Genomic DNA, 23,705 nt, shown 5'->3' with positions numbered 1-23,705 from the left:
CTTAACACATTCCATACTGCAACTATTTGGATGTTTTCTGCAGGCAATGTCTAGCTGAGATAAGTGAGGTCTGGCCTTGTAGATGGTCTGCTATCCAGCTCCCACCTCACATGTATGTAATCTTTTACCAATTATAGAACACTTATGAGAATGTTATCACCTACAAGCAGCAGGGAGGTCCACCTACACATGAAGCTACAGAACACATTTGCAGTGCGATAGGCAGCTGGATTTTCAGAAAAAATGTTGGATTTCCAGAGAACACAAATACTTTAATTTCTAATGATTTTGCAAAACTACAGATAGTTTTAGTGGTACCTCCTGTGACAGAATGGAAAGAGGTTTAGGAGTGGAACAGACCTTTTGACATCATTATTATTGTTATTAACGGTTACATGGCACCACAAAAATGCCATACAATTTGGAAATATGACATTCAAGAATTATTAATGTAAGGTTAGCATGAAATGAAGCATAATACTTAGTATAACATTTAATAGGAAAGGTATATAAAAAACAAATATGATATACAAAATGCAAAAGGCACATACAAGTGGACAAAGATGGAGCCGACGACGACAGAGGAACTGAGGGTCCTGCTTCTGAGAGTTTACAATCTAGTGTGTGGGGGGGAAGAGGGCGAAGAAAGACAAGAGGGGTGGAGTTTGTATGTTCTCCCTGTGTTTGCGTGGGTTTCCTCCGGGTGCTCCGGTTTCCTCCCACACTCCAAAAACATACTGGTAGGTTAATTGACTGCTATCAAAATTGACCCTAGTCTCTCCCTCTCTGTCTGTCTGTCTGTGTGTGAGTGTGTGTCTATATTAGGGTATTTAGACTGTAAGCTCCAATGGGGCAGGGACTGATGTGCGCGAGTTCTCTGTACAGCGCTGCGGAAATAGTGGCGCTATATAAATAAATGATGATGATGATGATGATGAGGGGTGGAGGCAACACATTTTGATTATGTGAAGAAAAGGCAAACTGGGCCAGAAAGAGTGGGGTTAGGTGGGAGAATAGTAGATTTTTAAGGAATGTCTAAAACTTTGGAGGCTGGTGGAGAGTCTGATTGAGCACATAAATGTATTCCACTGGTGAGAATACAGCATTGGATAAGTCTTGGAGGAAGGACTGGCATATCAGTGGGGAATTGAGACGCAGCTTATTGGGAAAACAAAGAAGGTGGAAAGGTGTGTGGAGTGTGATACATCTTATTGTCCATGAGGATCTTCCTTTTAGTAGCCACAAGTCTATTATTGAAGACTTGAGAATACCTGGTCATTATTAACCTATATTTATATAATTATATATTATCCTATATTTATATAGTTATACATATTACATAGCGCTGTACATTAAGGCAGTGGTTCCCAAACTTTTGCAGTTCGCGGCACCCTTAGAGTCTCCATAATTTTTTCAAGGCACCCCTCCAAAATAATTACCGAGCAGTCCTGTTATAGAAGTATTTGGGTCAAAAAAAAGTAATAAGTATTTAGGTCAGGACAGAAATACTTATTTAGTTGTATGCAAAAATAATACACATAAATCCAAGGGAAAATAATATTTTTATATATTTCTTTCAATTATATTTCTGCCAAAGAATAATTTACAGCTAACTTACTCTGTGCCCTCCTTCATCTCCACACACTCTGTGCCCTCCTTCATCTCCACACAAGCTGCCCCCTCTGTCCCTTCACTCAGCCCCTTCTCACTCTGCCCCCTCACTCTGCCCCTTGTCACGCTGCGCCCTCTGCCCCTTGTCACGCTGCCACCTCTGCCCCTTGTCACGCTGCCTCTTCTGCCGCAGCCAGCCAAAGAAAAAAAAAATTACCAGTCCACACGGCGCCCGGGACCGAGCATTCTCCTCTCTCCCGCAGCTGTCAGCTATCTTCACAACTTGTTGAAGGGATGGCTCAGACCAGGTTTGAGAAATAAGAGGATAGTCAGGAGCAGAAGGTTGCTAACAGGAGGTCACAATGTCCTCTGAATTGGCAGGCATAGATCTTGCAAACTTCTCCAGGCACGCAGCTACAACAACAGTTTGGTTGAATTTACCCATTTAAACTAGGAATACGCTGCTATAGGTAGGTATATTGTGTGGGGCTATGACGAGGCACACTGAGCCCCTGATTATTTTGGTACTAGGAAAGCAGGGATGTGGAAGGGAGGCAAACCAATACCACAAATATGTACTGCTGCGGGATCAATAACAGGTGTTTCCTCACACTATGCAGGTAGTTTTGTGACGGCCAAGAAGAAGCGGCTAAATACTAAGGCAAAGTATTGAATGTTTATAAAGTCAGGCACTTTTCTCTCTGTCACAGTGTATACAACCTGACAGTATTTATTGTCAAATATGTGCACTGAAGCACTAAGGGCTCAGAGACTAAAGTTCCTCAGCCAAGTGCAAAATTCCAATACAATGTTCTCCACATACAGTCCTTAAGTATAGGCTGGCATATGCATCATCATCAATTGACAATTAGTATCTATTGGTGCCCGATGCTGGAACTTGAAAAGCACCTAGTTGTGACAATTTGATGCACCACTGTGTAGAAAAGTGTTGCAGGATTCAAATACCCCAGAGTAGGGACAGCTACTGGAGTGTGGCACAGATACTGGCAGACAGCCTACTGTTCATTTTCCTGCCACTCCTATGCTGTGCGGTAAGCGTAGTGCTGTGTAATGGTGACTCCTGTTGCAGAAATATAAAAGGTACTCACTCCCCGTTCCAGCATTTAGTGAAACTGATGCAGTCTAGTGACCACCGCTATCTGCGTCCTCAGAGCAGACCACTGATTTGCAATGACCAGCAGAGGCTCTACAAGTATGCAAGGCAAGAAGCACAGGACCCAGCGACTGTGAGTAGCTGTCTGCAGAGTCCAGTGCTGGATAAAACTGTGCTCGAGTTGTCAGCTGAGGGAGAGAGGAGGATGCTGGTCCCGGGTGCCGCGCGGATTGGTAAGTATTTATTTTTTATTTTTTTTTGTGCTTTTTGTTTCTGGCTTTTCCGCGGCACCCCTGTGACAGCGCCGCGGCACCCCTGGGAGCCGTGGCGCACACTTTGGGAACCGCTGCATTAAGGGGATCACAATCCAAATATACAAAACACAATGGCATGAAACAGCAGTTTGGTCCTGCCCAAATAAGCTTACAATATAAGAATCCTTCACAATTGTTGTTAATGTACACACTTGATGTAGTGCTTGGCTAGACACGGAAAAAAATACATATTTCCATAAGGGCAGTCAAATCAAATTTGACAAAATAAGGGATGCTCAGACAACAAGTCCACATACTACGGTATAGAAACATAGAATTTGACAGCAGATAAGAACCACTTGGCCCATCTAGTCTGCCCAGCTTTTAACCTATGATAACCTCAAATATTCTTTGTAAGAATATCCGTATGTCTATCCCAAGCATATTTAAATTGCTCTACTGTATTAGCCTCTACTACCTCTGATAGGAAGCTATTCCAATTACCCTCTGTGAAGTAGTTTTTCCTCAAATTTCCCTCCACTCTAATTCCTTTAAAGAATGTTTCCCTCCTGTACATTGTTAAAATCCTTGATATATTTGAAAGTCCCCCCGTTTACTTTTCTGCTTGTAGAATCTTGAAAAGGATGTAGGGCCAGGGGGTAAATGTATCAAGCTGTGCGTTTCCGTCTGGTTTGAAAAGTGGAGATGTTGCCTATAGCAATCAATCAGATTCTAGTTTTCACTTCGTAGAATGTACTAAATAAATGATAACTAGAATCTGATTGGTTACTATAGGCAACATTTCCAGTTTTCAAACCGGAAACTCGCAGCTTGATTCATTTACCTCCAGGACTCTTTTCCTTACAGCCTCTTTCTTGTCCACGAAAAGACAACTGACCCGTGTTGAAAGAGCTTCTAAAGGATCTTCATACTTTTTTGAAGATGTCATACAAGAAATGGCCTAGTAGCGGTTTTGCTATTCTCTCTCTCCTTACTCTGTAGTGTGGGATATTGAGGTTTTTGTAAAAAAAAACAAGAAAAATGTGAGACGCCAAAGCGGAGACATATAAATTGCAGGATCGAGAGCATAACAAAGATATCTCTAATATACTATTATCACTGTCAAATGTAGAAAAGGGTAAAAATTATCAAAATGTTCCATAGGCACAGTTGAAAAACTGTCTTTACTATAGAGATTAACTCTATTTTGAGGTCCTGGATTGGTCTATATCAACAAATAAAATGATCCATTTGCCTTGATTAGAAAATGGGGACTGGAGTAACTGCTCTCTGCTGCAAAAGTTGTTTGCTCTTAAACACCAATTTCATAAGAAATAAAACTGGATCCAAATAATATCTTTCTGGCACAATGTATATGAAGGATTTTATAAATGTCTGCAAAGGAGTGATGTCTAGCTCCTATTTCATCAATAAAGAATTTTTATGTGAAAAAAATGTTTCAAGTTTGTTTAAACAATTTCTATTTTGTACTGTTTTTTTATATTAGTGGAAGTGAAAGCCCAATTCTGCTCTTTTATTTTCAGTGCGCATGTGTGAGCCGGCATGCCTACAAAGAGAAAAGATACTGCTTCGAGACAATCCATTTTTTTTTTCATATATTGTGATGATAAGGGATTTCTATCGCTGCGATAACTGGTGATAAAATATTATACGTAGATAGACTTCTATCGCTGCGATAACTCATATGAATGAGAGTTTATTATAATATAGCATAAACATCCACAGAAACTGATGATCATATACAGTGGACACACAACTACTGATTTGACAACGCAAGGCTTTGATCCATCCAGGACACTATCTGTGTGGAGTTCATACGTTCCCCCCTTGTTTGCATGGGTCTCCTCCAGGTGCTCCGGTATCTTCCCTCAGTCCAAAAAACATACTGGTAGGCAGGGCTGGATTAACCCTAGGGCTAACTGGGCTACAGCGGATTAACCCTAGGGCTAACTGGGCTACAGCCCAGGGGCCTCCATTCCCTTAATCCGGCCCTGCTGGTAGGTTAATCGGGTGATGTCAAAATTGACCCTAGTGTGTGTGTAGTAGTGAATTTATACCAAAAGATCCTATGAGACTGATGTGAGGGATTCAATATTCTATGTAATATGATAGCACTATATAAATGCATAATATGGTAGCACTATATAAATGCATAATATGGTAGCACTATATAAATGCATAATATGGTAGCACTATATAAATGCATAATATGGTAACACTATATAAATGCATAATATGGTAGCACTATATAAATGCATAATATGGTAGCACTATATAAATGCATAATATGGTAGCACTATATAAATGCATAATATGGTAGCACTATATAAATGCATAATATGGTAGCACTATATAAATGCATAATATGGTAGCACTATATAAATGCATAATATAGTAGCACTATATAAATGCATAATATAGTAGCACTATATAAATGCATAATATGGTAGCACTATATAAATGCATAATATAGTAGCACTATATAAATGCATAATATGGTAGCACTATATAAATGCATAATATAGTAGCACTATATAAATGCATAATATGGTAGCACTATATAAATGCATAATATAGTAGCACTATATAAATGCATAATATGGTAGCACTATATAAATGCATAATATAGTAGCACTATATAAATGCATAATATGGTAGCACTATATAAAGAAACAATAATGACACGCAATGATCTTTATAAGAATGTAAACAAAGTCTTGTTGCTCAAAGAGCAAACAGAGACCATATGCACATTTTTGTTCTCCTGGAAATTATGGAAAGTACAATCTTTTAGATTTTACAGTCAAATAGAGTCATGTGCAGAGAGAGGCTATTAAAAAAATAATTTGCAACTGACATACAATATCTAATATAGACAGATGCAAAAAGTTTGTCTTTAAATCCATTTGTTTTGTCAGTATACACAGGCTTCCTAGTTAATGTGTTTTACTATCTTTATAGGGTCTTAGAGCATACTATACTTTAAGTCAGGACATGTTTTGGAGAAATACTATGGAGCGATCAATGGTCTCTGAATTATTTCTTATTATTATTTATAGAATGGAAACACAAATGCACACAAACATGTTAAGAGGACCCTAACTGCAAAAATCATCTCTCACAAATGTGGTTACCTCATAGAATATTCAATGTAACAAAATGCAGCATAGGTTTAATTATAGATATGAAAACTAATCACAATTGGCCACAGAGGGCTATGACAGATGTTTTAGCTACACATAGTTCCTAAGCTTGGTCAAGTGCAATTATATCATTGCTGAAGGGAAAACACACGACAGTATGTGACCATCAACAGAACAAAAGCTGAATAAGATCACCACACTAAAGTAAGCACAGAAGCAACAAATCAGCTGAAGAAACTGACATGTTTACCAGAACAAGTGATGGATGCTAAATACACTTCTGCCTGGCTTCATTTGAGAAAAGTCTTACAATGCAAATCTACCATAGATCAAAGCTGCATCATCCTTACCAGTACAGGATCAGGGAAAGCTGTCAGACTTGTGGAGGCTCCTGATATTAACACAGGATGTACTTGAATGTGCTCCTGAGGCACCTGGTTACCCTAACAACCTGTCCCTGCTCCCTGGTGATGTCATTTGTTTTCCATCCAATAACAAGTATTATTTTTATGCATGCTTTTCAGTTTGTTTTTAGTCAGCTGAATGCTTGTGACTTGCTGCAATATATAGTTGTCTACACTCCCAGAATGTACATGAGACTCCTGAATTGGGGTCAGAGCAGGCAATTTTTCAGAAGAGCACTTACCTCATGCAAGGTGGGCAGGGACATGACGCAAATCACATAATCATGGCCCGCTGACCTTAGTAACTGCCCTGTAGCAGTGATGTGATGAAGACATCACAACTACCACTTTGTGTAATACGTTGTTGAGTGAGGCTTGATAAAATTATTTCTTTGCTCCCTTGATGACAAATTGCTCATCAAGGCTCTTATTTTCCTAACTTGACTTCAAATCTCCTGCAAACAAGAAAGGAGATGTAGGCAAATATATTGTAAAACCTGATTTTGTGTGCAACCACAAACATATGCAAACTACTGACCATTTAACACAGTAAAAAAACTCATAAAACTCCATTTCACTGTACTGCGCACAATTAAGCAAGAAAATGTTAGATGTTAGTCTGCCTTTATAAAAAGCTTATTAAACATTTCCTTAAAGTTACTTCAATCAGATGGGTACCTAAATGAGCAATTTTTTTTCTATAACATGGTGCTTATCTCTTCCTCTCTCTGCTAATTACTTTACAAACTCTAGATAATGTTGTTTTTTTTTTTTTGTGGAAACATGGTTACACATAGTCTAATTAAAAGCACCTAAATGTCAGGTGCAGGATTTTTAGAGAGGGGATTCCAATGTTTATCGCAATACATTGGAAGTTGTTTTTAAACATTTTTTCTCTCTCAAACATTTTTCCAATTATTGAAGTAAATAACAATGATATAAGATAACACATATAAACAAGGCATTATAAAAAATTATGAAACATAAAAATATGTCCGGTGAACCATAAAAAAACAAATAGAAGTCATAAAGACAAAAAAACAACCCTATCATAATATTAAATGTAATGGTAATTTAGCAAAGCCAAATACTGGGAGGTATTAATTCTCAGTAAAACAATTGACTGATTAGGTGCGTCAATTATATTAAGCCATGAGTGGAACAGGTGAGCACGAACCAGGAAAATGTCTCAGGCAATAGGCAGTTCTATCATATATAGCGGAGTTTCATACAAAATTTCCAGATGTTCTTTTGTTGATTGCAAAGTAAAAATAAAACATTTGCAGGTCTCATAAAATATCTTTGTTTGTATTTCTTTATGGAGACCTTCATCCAATCCATACAAAAGGCAAAGAAAAGTTTTCCTCTGAACAGTTCAAATGAGGGGAAGATTTTGAATCCACATTTGAAGGACGCGTTTACGGGCTGCTGCTGAGATGGCCAACAATGATTTCCTTTCTCCTTTAGCTATTCTAGTATTTGTAAAATTCCCCAAACTGTCCTTTCAGGGGTAAAATAAGTAATTTACTAAATCTTCTGTAGCAAATTTCCAAGCTCTAAAACAAAAGTGTCTGATCATCAGACAAGCCACCGGGCAATGAAAGAGATCCATAGAAGGGCGATGACACGTAGGGCATGCTGGACTATCAAGTATACCTATTAAATGCCATATGTATAGGGATATGTAAGCCCTTTGCCAGGGGGGGGGGGGGGGGGGGGCTGGCAGACTTTAGCCCCGGGGGCAAGCACACAGCACTGGCCCATAAGTAGCGGCCCATCCTTAAAGGGTGGTTTTTGGTACAATATATATTTATCTATATAAAAAGAGGCTATTTTAGTGTTGCTTAATCCATATATATATTTTTACACCCAGGCCCAGAATTGGATTAAGGTTCTGGGGGGCTGGGCACTTTAGACTGGGTAAACCCCTATGATGTAGCATGGTTATCATTTTAGACAAATACACAGGCAATACTGTGTGCACTACTGTTAGGTGCACACAGTTTTGCCTTTACAAGTAGTACACGGTGAAGCTGTCCTGGGTGACTGTCCTAAGCGAGACAGTCACCCAAATTTGGGACTGCCCCACCAGATTCAGGACAGTTGGCAGACTGTCCTGCTCTCTCCTACCTGTTCTTGTCACTGTCACTACTTGTGGGTGCTGGTTTCTTTAGCTCATTTGCCACTTGTCTGTATCCTGGAATATTGGAGGCCCTATTTTGGAGAAAAAAAAATGGTACATGAAATTTAGAAAACTCCAACCAATGATAGTATTCACATTTGATAAATAGACCCTATTTCCCTCTAACTAACCCTGACATTAAATTAATAGTATTCCCATTTAATAAATAAACATATTTCCCTCCCTCCAAACAGCCCCAGCAATAAATTAAATAGCATTTACGCTTAATAAATATAACCATTTCCCACAACCATCCCAGGCATTAAATAATTCATAATCACTTTTAATAAATAGACCTCATTTTCCCCAAACAGCGCCACATTCAATTAATGGATCCCAAACCACTCCACAATTAAACTAAAGGTCCAATCACCCCATCTTAACTTCATAGGCCCCACTATTAAATTAAATTGCCCTATCATCACAACACAAATAAAATAGCAATACACACACAATACACTGGCCCCACACACACACACACACACACACACACAAATATACTGGCCCCTCACTCACACACACAAACACAATACACCGGCCCCACACACACACACAAAATACACTGGCCCCTCACTCTCACACAAAATACACTGGCCCCTCACTCTCACACACACACAATACACTGGCCCCTCACTCTCACACAAAATACACTGGCCCCTCACTCTCACACACACAATACACTGGCCCCTCACTCACACCAAAATACACTGGCCCCTCACTCTCACAGAAAATACACTGGCCCCTCACTCACACCAAAATACACTGGCCCCTCATTCACACAAAATACACTGGCCCCTCACTCTCACAGAAAATACACTGGCCCCTCACTCTCACAGAAAATACACTGGAGCCTCATTCACACACAGTGTATTGCCCATTCACTCACACAAAAAGCACTGGCCCCTCACTCACACACAGTATACTACCTCCTCACTCACACACTGTATACTGCCCCTTTACTCACACACAGTATATTGCCCCCTCACTCACACACAGTATATTGCCCCCTCACTCACACACAGTATACTACACACACACTGACTATATTAATATACCACCTCCCCCCCCCCCCCTTGCTTACCTTTCTCCATCCACGCCGCGCGCTCTGCAGTTTTCAGGCATGGGACGGCACCTACCACTTTACCACATTACCTAATTCATAATGTAATGAAATTGCTCTTGGTTTAGGAGGATTTTTTAAGAGTAAAGGATATAAAGGGTTATCCCAATCACTTGTAGGTATAGAACTGAGAATTTTATGACCATAGTATTGAGCATGTAAAAACACAGATCTTCTAGTCTCAATTAACCATTTCCCTAGATTCCACACTTCCACTATCCCAGTGGTTCCTAACCATTGGTAGATGTACCCCCGGGGCTACGTGCAGGGCGGTTCAGGGGTACAGCAAAAATAATAAGTAATGGCGTTGGACTGGCCCCGCCCACTGCATTATTAGAGCTGTGAACATCTGGTGACCTGGTCTAAACTTTTTCAAAACACAGCTGCGGCTCTCTGCACCGCTAATTTGTTGCCGTTCAGTCACGTGAGATCATGTGGGATCATGACTGAACCGTCCATGGAGGAGGAGCTGCCGACGTCCACCCGCCCAGAGGAGTGGCATGAATAACCGTAATAACGGTAATAGTGCGCGGACCGTGGGATTTCGCTTTTCCGCCGAGAATTGAATATGCCCCTTAGTGTAGTAATTTTCCTTTTCCAACTTATTTCCTCATTACATTATTATACATTATGATAGGCAGTGAACAAAAGTGTCAGTATTTAAATACAGCCATTTTAAAAACAAAGGGTACAAATTATAGAAATGGGTTCAAAAGCGGTACACAAGTCGAAAAAGATTGGGAACCACTGCCCTATCCTGTTCCACGCCAAAGATAAGAAATATATTTTTCACTACATTTAATTTTGTTGCTTTCTTTTCTTACCATTACTAGATATCTTCAAGCACTTGAGGTTTCCTTTCCTATATTATTTAAAATAGTTATGTTGACCTGGTGATGGGATTATCAATCTTAGTTAACTACTATTGGTTATTGTGTTTGCTTTTTGTATTGTATTCGAAAACATAAATAAAATGCATTTAAAGAAAACAAAACAAAATCTCAAATCTATACAAGCCTACAACACTGAATTTCTCTCTTGTCTGTACGTAATGGAGCGTTTTTTTGTGGTGGTATCTTTTAATTGGCGTATCAAATAAAGTCTGTCAGGTTCCCATCTGGTAGTATTAATATTAGTTAATAAGGATATTGAGCACCATCTCTTTGAAAGTCAGTGCTCCCCAGATAGATGTAATGAGTATTTCGGGTGGCTATATGGTGTATTTTTTTTGTCAACATTAATAATGGATTATCAAGAATTTGTGGGGGTGTATCTTGATCAGGGATATGTAAAAAAAAGATACAATATTCATATTATCAAGAAATTGTTTTTCAAGAACAGTGTTGGCGTATAAAGTTTGGTCTTGTATCTAGTCTCTGAGGTATTGTAATAAAGCTGCATGATTATAGGCCAGAATTTTATTATTATTATTCTTTATTTATAGGGTGCCACAAAGGAACCACAGCTATGAACAGACACAGGGCAAAAACACATAATAGAATGCCAGAAAACTTAGAAACTAGAAAAGGGAAGGAGGAGAGGTGGGGAAATGTACTAGAGCTAGCTCCACCTTTGTCCATCAGTGTGGGTGCAACTAACAGGATCAGAGCCAGTGATAGAGATGCAAAGGCAAGAGAGTGGTGGAGACCAAAGGCGGGAGCCTGGTGACCAGGTGCTACAAGAGGAGGACATGAGGTAAGAGGGCCCTGCTCGTGGGAGCTTACAATCTAAGGGGTGGTGGGGCAGACCAACAAGAGACACACAGTGATGAGTCAGTGTAAGGGAACTAGAAATCTTAAGGAAGTGTGATAAACAATAGTGGATTAAACAAGGATGGAGAATGAATAAGGGTGAGGAATACGTCAAGTTTGAAGAAGACACATGAAGAGGTGGGATGGGGAGGGGGCAGGGGAGAGGTAAGACAGCGGAGTGCTCAACAGGTGGGTTTTAAGGGATTAGTTGAAGTGTTGCAGGCTAGAGGATAGCCTTATAGAGCAAGGGAAATTGAGAGAAGTGGGGCAGCAAGGGAGAAATCTTTAATGCGGAAGTGAGACAAGGGTTACCAGAGGTGAGGTGAGGCGGCAGTCGTTGGCTGATTGTAGAGGGCAAGAGAGAGTATGAATGAAGATAAGGTTGGAGACGTAAGGAGCAGTAGAGTTAGAGAGGGCTTTATAGGTGAGGGTGTGAAGTTTGAAGGGAATACTGTAGCGGAAAGGAAGCCAGTGTAGTGTCTCATTGCAGCCTTGAGTACAGACTGAAGAGGAGAGAGACAGGTGTGAGGGAGGCCAAAAAGGAGGAGGTTATAGTAATCAAGGCAGAAAATGGTCAGAGAATGGATGAGAGTTTTGGTGACATCAATGGAGAGTAAAGGTCTGATATGAGCTATCATCATCATTTATTTATATAGCGCCAACATATTCCGTAGCGCTTTACAATTGGGGACAAACATATTAAAACTAATAAACAAACTGGGTAAAACAGACAAAGAGGTGAGAAGGCCCTGATCGCAAGCTTACAATCTATTGACAATGGGAGTTTGACACATGAGTTTAAGTCTACATTTGCAGTCGGCCCAGCCAGACTGCAAAGGTAAAAGTGACTCATAAGCTAAATGATCCTGTCACACAACAATGTTGGTCAAGGGGTAGTTGTATAACAGGTGGTAATAGGGTAGTGTAGTGAGGTTAAGAGGGTGGTTGAGGAATATTATAAGCTTGTCTGAAGAGGTGGGTTTTCAGAGAACGCTTGAAAGCTTGTAGACTAGAGGAAAGTCTTATTGTGCGAGGGAGAGAATTCCATAGAGTGGGTGCAGCCCAGAAAAAGTCCTGTAACCGGGAATGGGAGGATGTAATGAGTGTGGATGAGAGACGCAAATCTTGTGCCGAACGGAGTTGCCGAGTTAGGAGATATTTTGTGACAAGAGAGGAGATGTATGTTGGTGCAGCTTTGTTGATGGCCTTGTAGGTTAGTAAAAGTATTTTATATTGGATTCGGTAGAAAACAGGCAGCCAGTGTAGAGACATACAGAGTGATTCAACAGAGGAATAACGATTTGCAAGGAAATTCAATATTGCCGCAGCGTGCAAAATAGATTGTAGGGGTTTGAGTCTGTTTTTGGGAAGGCCAGTAAGGAGGGAATTGCAATAGTCAATGCGGGAGATGATAAGTGCATGAATTAAGGTTTTTGCAGTGTCTTGTGTGAGATATGTGCGAATTCTGGAAATGTTTTTGAGATGTATGTAACATGATTTAGATATAGAGTCAATATGGGGAACAAAGGATAGGTGTGAGTCAAGGATTACACCTAGGCAGCGAGCTTGTGGGGTGGGATTTATGGTCATGTTATCAGATATAGAAATGTCAGGTATGCTCTTGTTGGTGGGTGGGAAAATTATTAACTCTGTTTTAGAAAGATTAAGTTTGAGTTGGCGAGAGGACATCCAAGATGAAATGGCAGAAAGACAGTCAGTTACACGGGACAATACAGATGTCGAGAGATCAGGAGAGGATAGATAAATTTGGGTATCATCCGCATAGAGATGATACTGAAATCCAAAGGAACTTATTAGATTTCCAAGAGAAGTGGTATAGATAGAGAACAGCAGAGGACCTAGCACTGATCCTTGCGGTACTCCAACTGATAAAGTAAGAGGAGCAGAGGTGGCCCCAGAGAAATTAACAGTGAAAGAGCGATTAGAAAGGTAGGGTGAGAACCAGGATAGAACAGCTATGTTGCAAAGATGAAAGCATCAGGATTTGGTGAAGGATTGGATATGGGGGTTGAAGGATAGGGAGAAGTCAAGGATACCCAGGCATCGAACGTGAGGAAAAGAGGAGATGTTGGTATTACTAACAGTGATGGAGACTATGGAAAGAGAGCAGACTATGGAGGGAGGGAAGACAATAAGTTCAGTTTTGAGCATTTTGAGTTTAAAAGAACACTGGGACATCCAAAGATTCAGCAGGATACCCTAATGAGGAGGGAAGAGGAGAGGTCAGGAGAGGATAAAAATGAAATAGGGTAAGTTTAAAGTCTTCCCTCTGTATATCTAGTAATAGATAGCGACCATCAGGGTGGATAACGAAGAGTCTAGAATCTTGTATTAATGGCATTTTTATAATAGAATTGCCACATCTCTAGTTTTAGTGTGATATGTGGCAGCAATATAATCACCTATCCAGTTATCTTGTAAGATGGAACCAACACCACATCACCAATGAGTCTCCTGCAAAAAGTCAGGTTTACATTTTTTAATGTGAGAGGTTACCTTTTTCCATTTAACAGGACTCAGACATTTCACGCAATAAATTTAATGTGTTGTAAGTTTGTTACTATTCGGTAATGTCATAACCAATCCCTCTCCTGGGAAATACCTTATCATTGCTGTAAATGCCATTGCAAAGATTTACCCCACCCCAGCGAGCAAGGGTATGTTCTCTTAGATTACAGACCACCAGACCTGGCTAAAAAATCTGGAATAAAAACTGTAGCACTCATCCATTGTAATAATAAGATACACATAACTTAAAGATGCCTCAATAACATTTTTCTATTTTTCAAAACCAAACAAACATGACTAGTTCCAGGCTTCAATTGTCTTCTTCAAATATTTTTAAAATAAATGCAATATATATTTTTTAAAATATTTTTTTTCCGTACACAAACACAATGGGAGCAGAGAGAAACAAACATGATAACCCAGAGGGAGAGAAAGAGGTACACATATACACACATACACACACTGGAGATAGACACAATATGATAAAAATTAAGTTAAAAGACTTTTGCAAGGAGATTATCCTTACATTTAGCCTAAACTGTGACATTTTAGGAGCAGAAAGGGAGAAGGGCCCTAAATCAGTGCAAGATTACCTACATGGCAGCCCAAGCCTTCGCCTAACGTAATGCAATTAGAAAGGAAGACGTTTGGTGGTAGATTGCTGCTGTAAATCTAGGCTACCAATGCAGGGGGACAAATATATTGAGCCACATGTCTCATACAAGGCAGCAAGACTTTCAGTATGAATGTACGGTAGTGTGGTGTAGGCTACTGCACTTGTATAAAGGCATTACTGCTAATATGGGGGAGGTCTGGTGTAATTAAAAGGGGAGCAATTTTGGCATAGTTAAGGTGTGGGCACTGTGTAATATTAAGGCACTTATGATATCAATATGGGGGAACTGCTACTATTGTCATGCATGGGTAGGGGACTGATCATGTAATGATATGAGGACTTGTTTTCCAAGATTTAAAATAGTAAACAAAATATATTTTATTTAAACCTCCAAATTCAATACATACACATATAAAACAATAAAAATGCTGATAAAAATAAACTTAAAAAAGGTCATTATAACTTTGAAGAGAGTGTTGTGTGTTGCTTATATCAATCGTGTGGATCCTGTTAAGCACAATTAAGTCGTGAACTATGGAATGATCCTGTAATCTCATTCTATTATAAATCCTAGGATTAAGATATAAAATACTATTAATGGGACAAAATAAAATGTTTCCCTATAAGTGCACTATAGGTATGTTTTTTAATCTGAGATAAAAAATGGTCTGGACCAGGATTTATATGGGGTTTATTTTTATCAGCATTTTTATTGTTCTATATATGTGTATGTATTGAATGTGGAGGTTTAAATAAAATATATTTTTTTACCATTTTAAAGCTACGGTGATATTTGTTTCTTAGATTGGATCTATCTTGCACTTTTTTGTTTTTATTTGTTTATTGTCACGAATGCCCAGCCTGTCCCAGATACAGCAATCTGAACAGCTGGTCGTGTCTGGTGTTACCTTAATTAATTAACAATGAATATAAATTTTTTCCGCCACCACAAAGGATTTATTATGGTGTCCTTATGGTCACCAAAACCACTTATTAAAGTTTCACACTTAAATCACATACACATGTAGCATGAGCCTCCTTGGGGCTTCGTAATTTCACAAAGAATCACAGAGAAATACATTAGATTATATATGTTTAATCTGAAAAATATTTCCAAGGCTTATTTACAAAAAGGTAATAAACAGACATACATTAGGTTGCACATAAGTTTAAAAAAATAAAATAGGAAATAAAATCAGAGTACTACTTACGAGGTAGCCTTGCTGTGTGTGAGGGAACACAAAGAGAAGGATGGGGCAATTCAGTTTTGATAGACCCCTAATGAAATGCACACCTTATTGTCTAAGGCAGAAGATTTTAAACCCTTCTTACAGGCTCTTCACCCCCACCTTAGGAATTTACACTTTCAATTAAGTAAATTATCTATCACTAAGATATATGTTTAGGCACCTCAGATGATCTCTCAGCTCTGATCTTTCTGCCTGACTAAGCCTAACTCCTCTGCATACACAAACTACTCAGATATCTGTCTCTGGGCCTGGCTAATTTCAAAAGACCATTGACCCTTGCCTAGGTCAGACTCGGGTCAGTTAACCAAATACACTTTCACAGATTATATGAAATATTCACAGTGTTATACATAGATTCAACGGAAAATAACAATCAGTCATTAGATATACTACATTTTGTCACATTTATATATTGGAGTTGGATTTGATACACAACAACTTCGCAAATAAGCAGCAACTTTTATCCTTTCTAAGTAGATAATTTGTGAATTTTTTATGGTTAAAATTTAAAGGTATAGACTTGTTTAGTCAGCGCCTGGTTTCTTTACCCAGTTTGGGTTTAGGTTTTCAAAATTTAACAGTGGTACAAATCCTGCCACAGCCCTTCTCCTGATATTGTCACCTCAGGATGCAATAGCTCAAGAAATTAAATTAAAAAAGTGCTGTATAGGTCATCTTGAGATGCCAATAGTAGTAGGATGACAGCTGTCAAAGTTAATAAATGAACTTCCACAGGAAAACCCAGTGACAGCTGTAATTGGCAACAGCCATCAAAGGCTATCACTAGCTTCTTAAATAGGGAGAACCTCTAAATCGTTTTCAGCAGATTTAGGGCTTTTCTCGATTAAATAGACCCCTAAAACTGTAAACAGTGACACATCCCAACATCTCTCTTTAGGATTCAAATCACACTGCCACTCTTTCTTTCCAGCAGATAAATTCCTTAGTTACTACTTCCTAAATTCAAAAGTATTATCATCATCCTCATTTATTTATATTGCGCCACTTATTCCGCAGCGCTATACAGAGAACTCACTCACATCAGTCCCTGCCCAATTGGGGCTTACAGTCTAGATTCCCACACACACACACACACACACACACACACACACACACACAGACAGACAGACAGACAGACACACACACACACACACACACACACACACACACACACACACACACACACACACACAATGAGTATTTTTGGTAAGCTGAATATAGTTTTACAATGTTTGAAGCTTTGTGTTATTTTACTTTGTATCCCAAAAAATTATTGAGGTGCTTATGTGTGTCTATGGATGAAAACAAAGGCATACCTGTTTACAGTGCCCTCTTTTGCATTGTACAGTGTTAATACATCCTGGGCAGTGCAATATAAAATATTTCTTATTATCTATTAAACACAATATGTACTACATTAGGAACACACTGGAGGAATGTACAAAACTATTCCTTTTAGGGAAAAAAAACCTTGTCATGTTATACACCATAGACACAGCTCGGCATTGTGTCGACAGACAATAGCTTAAATAAATTTAGAAGAGGTACCGCAAACTGCAACATTCCTGATGCATCAACCCAAACATAAAATATTCCAGTAGGAAAGAAAGGAAAAACCCACAAAAGATAGAAATGCAAAAACACGTTACCTATATGCAGGCAGCCATGTTGTTGGAAGGAGGAATTATACACAGGGTCTCCGGAAACTTAAATGCTTACAGCCTGCAGGATGCAGATAGCTTCTCTACTGTTAACCCTACAGGGCCATACAGCTTTAAGAAAGTTACATTATGATCAATTGTAGCTTATACACTAACAAGAAGTAAATATTTGACTAGAAAAATAAGTGTTTTACACATCTTAAGACTTTTTGTTATGATTTGTTATGCGGTTAAGGAACATGGGAAGTATTGGTTTACCAGAAACAAACCCTTTGAAAGGGTTAAGTGTTTCAAGGCTGTCTATGATTACATACAGTGCTTCAGAGTTCCAGCCCACTCTGCCTTACAGTGCTATTGATAATAGTAATTCTGAATAATGCTGAAAAAAAAAGCTTAAATATTATATCTTCTTATTTTTAGATTACATAATTTTATCACATCTTATTTATTCATTAAGTTTTTATATACCGTTTTTTCACGGGTCTTCTCTGCATCTTCTCACAGCCAAAAAAACCACGAGGGAGGGGATTGCGGCTTGAATTTATTAATTCCCCATATTAAGCCACACATAATAAGTTTAGGACTATGTGTTTTTACAAATTCACCTGCCAGAAATTAGTTGGTATTAGAACACTACATAGCTGAAAGAGGGGAGATCAATAGGTTTATAATAACTTTGATTAGGTTGTGAGAGATTAACTGAGGTAAAATTAGAGAGAAACATACATCCTGAGTAAGAGTGTCAGCTCTTAAAGCAAACCTTGGTGGTGGTGAAATTGGTAAGGCAAAAGGTAGTATGCGAGGTAGACTGGGAGCAGTTTAAACATTTTTAAACGGACCAAGTGGTTGTTTTTCATTAATCCTTTGTCACACACGTCACGTAGGCTCAGGTGAGTTACTGGACCATGACAGTCTCCCATACAGTTTGCCTTAAGAGATCAGGGTCAGTAAGTATAGAAAATAAATTCACTATATAATTTCAAGACAGAAACGGTCAGTGGGTTCATACCACTGTCTCAGTTCAGAATCACACCTTCACTACGTCAGAATTACTCATCAGACCCCTGTTAAATAATACTCTCTTAGCTATGATGTATGATTTCTACTAACTTATACCTAAGGATCATTTGGTTAGCATTTCCCTCATATGGAGTATACCTAGCTATGAAGGGTGGAAATTTGAATTTTAGCTATAATAGGCAATGGGACCACATCAGCCTTAGATAACTGAAAGGTCAGGAATAGAAGAACTATTGCTCTTCATAATATGATGGACTTACAGTAATTGTTATCCATTAAAGGAGGTGTGTGCACCTTAATAGGTGAAGAATGTTGTTCTTTTATACTTTAATTCAATTAAACACCATTAATTATTTTCTATATATAACTTTAAAAGGGGGGAGTGATAGTCTGATGTATATAAATATTAATATGGGTGCCCCTATTTTGAGGGCTGATGGTCCTCCTCCTAGGAACATGTTTCAGAGATGTGCCTGTTGGAGGGTTTCTACCAGCCACCTGGCGCACAGATGCCCATCGCCCATCTACCACCCATCTCTTGTACAGAGACCACCAAACGCAAGCCTATAAGTACTTGGCCTCCTTCCAATCATGTAACACCAGTAGATGCACAAAAATGCCAGTTGCTAATGACTGCTTTATTATTGGCAGCTGATAATGCTGCTGCCTAACAATGGTCAAACACACTTTCCTCACCAGCAGCTACAATTGTTATTCCGCTACCTTATGTGTCAATTGTTCCCCATACCTCGTAGATTGTAAGCTCATTTGTACAAGTCCATTTTTACCTTCTGTTTCATGTCAATGTATGCAATATGACAGAGCTTTATAAATAAAAGGTAACTGTAATATAATTTGTAAGGATAATTGCTTTGACCAAGGGTATATAATATGGTGAGGTAAGACAGTTAATTCTTACTTCCGGAGTTGACAGAATCTTTTTTTAAGTTACATTTTATTAAAAAATGGTAAGCAATTTTCTATAATACAACACCGTAACAGGTCTTCAGGATATTTTACATATTTTTTTATAGCAGTGAATAAAAAAAAAGTAAAAAAAAAGAAAAGTATATAAAGAGGAGAAATGGAGGTGAGAAGGTGCAAGGTACAATACACGGTACAGTACTCTGTATAACAAAAGGAGTAATTCCTATGATGAAGGTTCTGGTTTGGCAGGGGATCTTGAAGAAGGAAATCTAAGGTTACACTGTGGGAGCTTCGCTTCCAGGCACAGAGGGTAGAGATTACTCTCGAGGGGTTTACATGGGACACAACTACTGCTCATGATTATCTTCTATTTAGGATTTGGATAAGATCTATTGTCCTTCTTGTGTTGTCCCTGGCCTGTGCTGCTGGGATATACCCCACTTGATTACGATGGATCATATCTGGAAAAATTTGGCTAAGTTCTTAGCATACTTTATATTGTTGTTCAGAAGAGCAATAGGTTTACAGCTAGCGTACCCCAGGGGATCCTTTCCTTATTTATGTATTACTACTATTCTTGCTTCTGGTATGGTTCTAGTAAGGGGGTTCCCTGAAGAGCAGCATTAAACATGGAGCACAGGTCTCCAGAGACTCTTTTGGACTCCAGAGAATATTTTGTAATATGCTGCAGAGAATCTATCTGGACCAGGGGAATTAGCATCTTACTGGCCTTTTACCACTTGTGTATTTTCATAAATATATATTGCCGCATTCAGTTGTTCAGTCGCCGAAGCACACAGTCTGGGCAAACCAGCTTTCGAGAGGAACCGATTTATGACATCCTCTGAAATGGGCGGTGTGGCTGGATCATATAAAAATAACTTATAGTAGATATTTATTTCAAATAGGGGCACACTGCGCCATCGGATATCATTGCAAATGTACTGATTTTTTTATATTGTGTTGCATTGGTGTATTAGAAATGTATTGATTTCTGATGCTATGTTCATATGTTGGAGGAATTGTGTTTATGTAAGAAAGGAAGAAAGGAAATTCTCATCAAGTTAATTAGACTTCTTCATCTCAGTAACCAAAAGGTCTTTTTGTCTTGAATGCACAGTAGTTACCTTTCATCCTGTGTCTTGGAGAGATAGGAAACCTGTCTGAATAATGGAATAGCAAGTGATTTAGGAAATCACAGATTGATGTAAATGTTGTTAAATTTTAAAAGTCAAAGTCTAGAGAATTTTACATCAGGATGTTAAATATCTAGTGTAATATGCTGCCCATGTAAAATGTAGTATTATTCCATCTGTAACTTCTGGATGATCACCAGTACCACAAACTGGTGTGTAAAAGTCAGGACTCTTGAGCAATAAACCATCACTGATTGAAGATTGTCCTGTGTTGAACTCAGTGTCTCTGTGTCAATGCTCTGCCTGCTACCCAGCAGTCCACAGTAAAGAGGCATTGTAGCAGCTATACCAGCTATGTCAGAAGTAAGTGGTTCTAGGCACTGCAAAGGAGCCTAGTGGTTGCAGCAAGTTTCTTCTACAACTACTGTGCAGCTGGTATTCGCAGTTGGTGAATGTCTGGTGGTAAGGTGACACTAGTAGGAGTGGTAACTAACAGTTGGTTACTGACAATGAGAAGGAAACCCTTATAAACTGTGTAGAAAGAAATATTGAAACACTCCAAACAAGTGTTTCCTTTTAAAATACAGATATTATACATTCATCTACAGTTAGGGCTCCTGCTCATGGACAGTATTAGGAACAATACTTCTATCCTGACATTATAAGGACCACACAGTCAGTGCTAATGAACTTACTTCCATATACAAACATACGCATCCAGGGTGTGCTCAATGTCTGACATGAGATGAACCAAAACCATCAGAGTGCATAACCCTTAAAACTCTTTATTAGAGTTTTAATTTATTATTATTTTACTATTATTTTATTTAGAGTTTAAAACAATTGACATAGCCAAGGTATACATGTTACAGCGTTTTACTTTCTTGAATGGTTTTATTTTTTATAAGTTCTGTCAAGACCTGATATGGAGGTCTAGAGTACATCGTACTTACATGGACTTGTTTATGACCAACTTGTTTGTGAGTCGAATACTACTTGCCTCATTGATAACACTCGCACATTTACTCTATGCAAGTACTTTATTTTGCATTAAAAGCACCTCTTAGTAGTCAAGTGGTCGAGTAACTGACTCTATAACCGTGACACTGAAAAACACTGAAAGACCTCTGGGCAGTGCACTTTGTTTCCCTGTGTCACCAAATTCAACTAGCCAGGGAAACTGCTTGATAAAGCATGTACAGTGCTGAGTCAATGATCCATTTAGACACAGGCAACAGAAAGCAGCAGACAGCAGAATCTATTTGGTGATAACCTCTTACCGGTAATTCTTACAATGGTAATATCCCTTCCAGTGGTAAAAATAGGATATAAACTAATAAAAGTAAAAAAGAATTAGTGCTTTTGGTGTATTATTCTCTTAGCAAATCGAATAAAACATGCAAATGTTAAATGTGATTTTGAATCTCATTTTGTAAAAACGAAGATTGTAAATGATTTGCTTATTTTAACAGATCTCATTATCTCAGTATTGTGTCCTATAGTGACCAAAAATATAATTTTAATGCTTGATAGAATTAAAAAATCAGTATCTAGCAAAAATGAAAAGCAGGAGCTTGACAATGATTTCTGATTTTCTAACCTTTTGTTTTGTATCTCAGAGACCCCATCTAGCATCCTAATAACCCAGGCTATATAAACCTACCTCCTTAGATGGTGTCAGAAGGTCTGGTCTTCCTTATTGTAATTGCAAAACACCAAGTACTTGAACAAACCTGTTCCAATACAAGTAATGTAAAGGAACAGAACTTGGAAAACTTGAGTGGGATCAGCGCACATTAAGAGTTAGGAAGCTTAAGGTATGCAGAAGCTTAAAGCCTGTTTGTTTACCCAAAAACAACTATACTTCTAGAATCCAAAGCAGCACATTTAATTTGTAGAATAATATAATATTGTGAGAATACAAGGTTGCTGCATTTAGTTTAGCTCCACATTCATTAGTAAACTCAGTTTGCTCAGAAACAAATGCACTTAATGTTTTATTTCTTACATTATTCTTCTAAAAATCAGCAGCTGAAAACTGTGACTTTTAATCCCTTTCTGCTTAGGCAGCACAGTAATCGGTCTGCACCACCAATGGAAAATGTGTCCTGCAGACATTTTTTTTTAGAGAACACATTCCACAAATTCCGTGAAATAATAAGCATGGAGCCTATAATTATGTAAAGAAGTAACAAGTCTGGAAAAAGTATCGCCCCTTCCATCCGCATACTGTGACAATGAGACAGTGTTGTTCGGCTATATGAGAGACAAGACAATACATATCACATTCTTTATATACAGCCTTAACTAACACCTACTCATATATAGGACAGTCTGCTACCCATTCATTACAGGGCCTCTAATCCTGAAATACAAGCAGATTAAAAAACCAAACCAAAACCTTAGATAAAATATATTTAGTTGCTGAAACCTTTACACGTATATCTGTAAAAACCACTGGTAGAGCTTTTGTATGAAACAACCTTTATTTTAGCTTTGAGGTGACCATACAGCCTACGATTCTGACAGATAATTAAACTGTTTCATCTGGTATGGGCAGAGAAAGACTTTCAATCCTGTGCAACATCTGATCAGGATCCATAATGCACCCCTCAGGACAGATGGTAAATCCGGATAAATGAAGACCACATCTCAAGGTGAATGTGGTCAACATCTGACCTTGCCGATGTTGACCAATACATTTTTTTAAATGGCCAGCCATTTCCTAAATACTTTATTATACCATGGTGTACAAGATGTAAAATAATCAAGGGAAATTGTACTCTTATGTTTAATACTGATTATTCTACATTTACATTGAGGGTGATTTTTGGTAGGTACATGCAAATAGCAACCAGTCAGACCTTTTCTTTCAGGAGTCTAACTCAGTATATAGCAACATTCAGCTCATCCCACCTTCACCTGTTGCTAGCTATACATTCATTTGTGTCACCAGCTCGTTCTGA

At 38.6% G+C, this 23,705-nt stretch overlaps 1 protein-coding gene across 3 annotated transcripts in view; it reads right to left on the bottom strand.

The window, feature by feature from the left end:
* The window catches only part of ABCG2 (ATP binding cassette subfamily G member 2 (JR blood group)), a 136,106-nt gene that overhangs the window by 87,534 nt on the left and 24,867 nt on the right, over positions 1-23,705 (bottom strand). The window contains exon 1 of one of the 3 annotated variants that reach the window (XM_075201912.1): positions 17,645-17,730. The exons of 1 other annotated variant lie outside the window; for it this stretch is intronic. The gene's annotated coding sequence lies outside the window, so the exon portion shown is untranslated. Of the gene's footprint in view, positions 1-6,493; positions 6,561-17,644; positions 17,731-23,705 lie in introns of those variants that run through there. One more of the 3 variants, XM_075201928.1, reaches the window with a different exon arrangement.

Source organism: Mixophyes fleayi, chromosome 1, assembly GCF_038048845.1.
Source record: "Mixophyes fleayi isolate aMixFle1 chromosome 1, aMixFle1.hap1, whole genome shotgun sequence".
In the NCBI taxonomy this organism is placed as follows: domain Eukaryota; kingdom Metazoa; phylum Chordata; class Amphibia; order Anura; family Limnodynastidae; genus Mixophyes; species Mixophyes fleayi.
The sequence above is the reverse complement of the archived record's forward strand: the minus strand, read 5'-3'. Positions and strand labels throughout refer to the sequence as shown.